Source organism: Nannospalax galili, unplaced genomic scaffold (assembly GCF_000622305.1).
Source record: "Nannospalax galili isolate Female #2095 unplaced genomic scaffold, S.galili_v1.0 scaffold139, whole genome shotgun sequence".
Classification (NCBI taxonomy): Eukaryota; Metazoa; Chordata; class Mammalia; order Rodentia; family Spalacidae; genus Nannospalax; species Nannospalax galili.
Window position 1 is genome coordinate 3773945 of NW_008345884.1, and position 2538 is coordinate 3776482.

The 2538-nt window shown below is 35.4% G+C and overlaps 1 protein-coding gene across 4 annotated transcripts in view; it reads right to left on the bottom strand.

Moving 5' to 3' along the window:
• The window catches only part of Rictor (RPTOR independent companion of MTOR complex 2), a 151650-nt gene that overhangs the window by 73482 nt on the left and 75630 nt on the right, over window positions 1–2538 (bottom strand). The gene's annotated exons all lie outside the window — the stretch shown is intronic.

Genomic DNA, 2538 nt, shown 5'->3' on the forward strand with positions numbered 1-2538 from the left:
TCGGTTTATATATTTTATTAGCCTTTTTTTTTTTTTTTAACATTCTATGCATTGCCTCTTAAAAAGCACTTCTGCCTAATTCTATTCTCTTCTTCTGGCAATTCAGTTACATGTGTATGAGACCTATACTAAATCCTCTTTTCTATTTTTTTACATTTTATTTCATCAGTTGAATATTTTCTATTGACTAAATCTTCTAATATACTCAATTGTCTACACATACCTAATGAGTTTAATTTTAGATGATGTGCTTTCCTCTTCTTGAATTTTCATTTGAATCTTTTAGATATTCCAATATTCTATAACTCAATAATTTTTTACCTGTTTTCTCTATAGTTCCCTCTATTTCCTTGACATATTCATGGTTATTAAAAGTGTTTGTCAGGGCTGGAGAGATGGCTCAGCAGTTAAGAGAACTGGCTGAGTTCTTGCAGAAGATCCAGGTTTGGTTCCCAACACCCACATGGCAGCTAACAACCACTCGTAACTCTAGTTCCAGTGGACCAGATGCCCTCTTCTGACCTCCACGGGCATTGCACAACACAGGGTCACTTACGTACATGCAGGCAATATACACATAGAAAAATAGAAATAATACAGTATTTTTTTAGAAGTGTTTGTCACTGGTATGGAGCTGATGTAGTAATCTTTGCTCATCAAGCTATCTTTTTCCTTAGTGTGGTCAGCATTCTTTCTGTTAGGGCACTGCACAATGCTCAAAACTTAGTTGACTCTTTGGTTTTCTTTGCCTCCAAAGCTTCAACTGAAATCTTGCTAAATGCTTAGAACCGTAGTCCCAAAATGATAGCAAATTTAATTTTTGTTTTATAAATATACTAGAAAGCTCCATGGCTGATTTTCACAACTTTTCTGCTTAGCTCGGGTGTAAAGGTTCCCATTCTAGTGAGCCCTAGGATTCAACAAATATACAGAGAGTCTAATGGAGCTGCCTTTTCTGTGCTTCAGCTACAGTACTCCTCTGGTTCCAAAACCTGCAATTTCCAATCAGCAAGTATTTGAGTACAAGCTTGGGAGACGAAAGTTTACAAAAGTCTCTCTTCTCTGTACTTCTTGATGGCCAAGCAGTATGTTATCTTCAGGTAGGTTTCTCTGGCTGTTTGTATTGAAAGTGCTTGTCTACAAGCTACCTGTATATATGACTATATAAGTTCTAATTCAGGTATGAAATCTGAAAATTGGCTTCTATTTAAAGTTGTATAAAATTTCCTCATGTATTAGAGCTAATGGAAATGGATTTTTTTTAAAAAAGTAAATCCTTTAATTAACACTGCCAAATCAGAAGGGCTTCCAGAGTGTTATTATTCTTCCTCATTATGAAGTTATGAACATCAACAGGAAAAGCAAAGAGTGATTGTTCACATCAGCTGTCACGAAAAGAACAGACCCTACAAAAAAGCTAGCACATTTACTATCCATTTCGTAGAATACTTGCAAAACTCCTTTCCCAATGTCTTTAGAGGCAGAAAGAAAGAAAAAGAATGGGGGGGGGAATGAGAATGAATATGAATTAAAAATAGACCAAAAAAACCACCCAGTACTATTTTCTAAGTTCTAAGACCAGATAAAAAATATTTTTATAAAATATATTTTTTTATTATTTATATTTTATGTGTATGAATGTATTACCTACATGTGTGTACATGCAGAGGTCAGAAGGCATCAGATCCCCTAGAACTAGAGTTACAGACGGTTCTTAGCCACCATGTGGGTGCTGGGAACATACATCTCTCCAGTCCCAACAAAATTATTCTTAAAAAACCAATTCTACACTTAAAATTATAAGTAACGTTTTAATCAAAAATCTTTACAAAAGCTAGCCATGGTGGGAGCATATCTGTAATGCCAGTACTTGGGAAATGGAGGCAGAGGTCTACAGGGATGCTACATAATCATATGTTCAAGAGGCCAGCTTGGGCTACAGGTGACCCTATTTCAAAAGAGCAAAAGATACTGCAACAAATGTGAAAGTCAAAAAACTAAGGCTCTTAGATACAATATGCCAGGGCTACTATAACAATTACGACAGACAGGCATGGCTCAAACAACAGAAGTTGATTTTCTCATGATTCTACAGCCCATAAGTTCAAAGCAATGTGGACAAATTGTCTTTTTTAAGGGGCTTTATCCTACATATGTGGGGAACACTATACGTGGTATATTAGGTACTCATAATTCCAGGAGTAACAGATACTGTTTGCTAATCATCTCAACCCAAGAAAGAAGTTTGTATTTTTGCAAATGAAGACAATCAAGGATAAGAGACATTAATACAACTTAAGGCCAAAAAACTAGGCAGTAAAGTCAGAAATCAGACCAAATAGTCTAACCCCAGAGCCCATTGTGAAAATGATTACTGTAATTTGAATTGAAATTCTTTGCATAGTAAGTAGAGACAGAAACAAAGAAAGCGCCTAAATATTACCACCAAAGCATCACAAGCATGAAGCAAGTCTAGAGAAATGTACTGTGGCAATACACACATAAAATGAATTTAGTTTTTTTTTTTTTTTTCAGGAT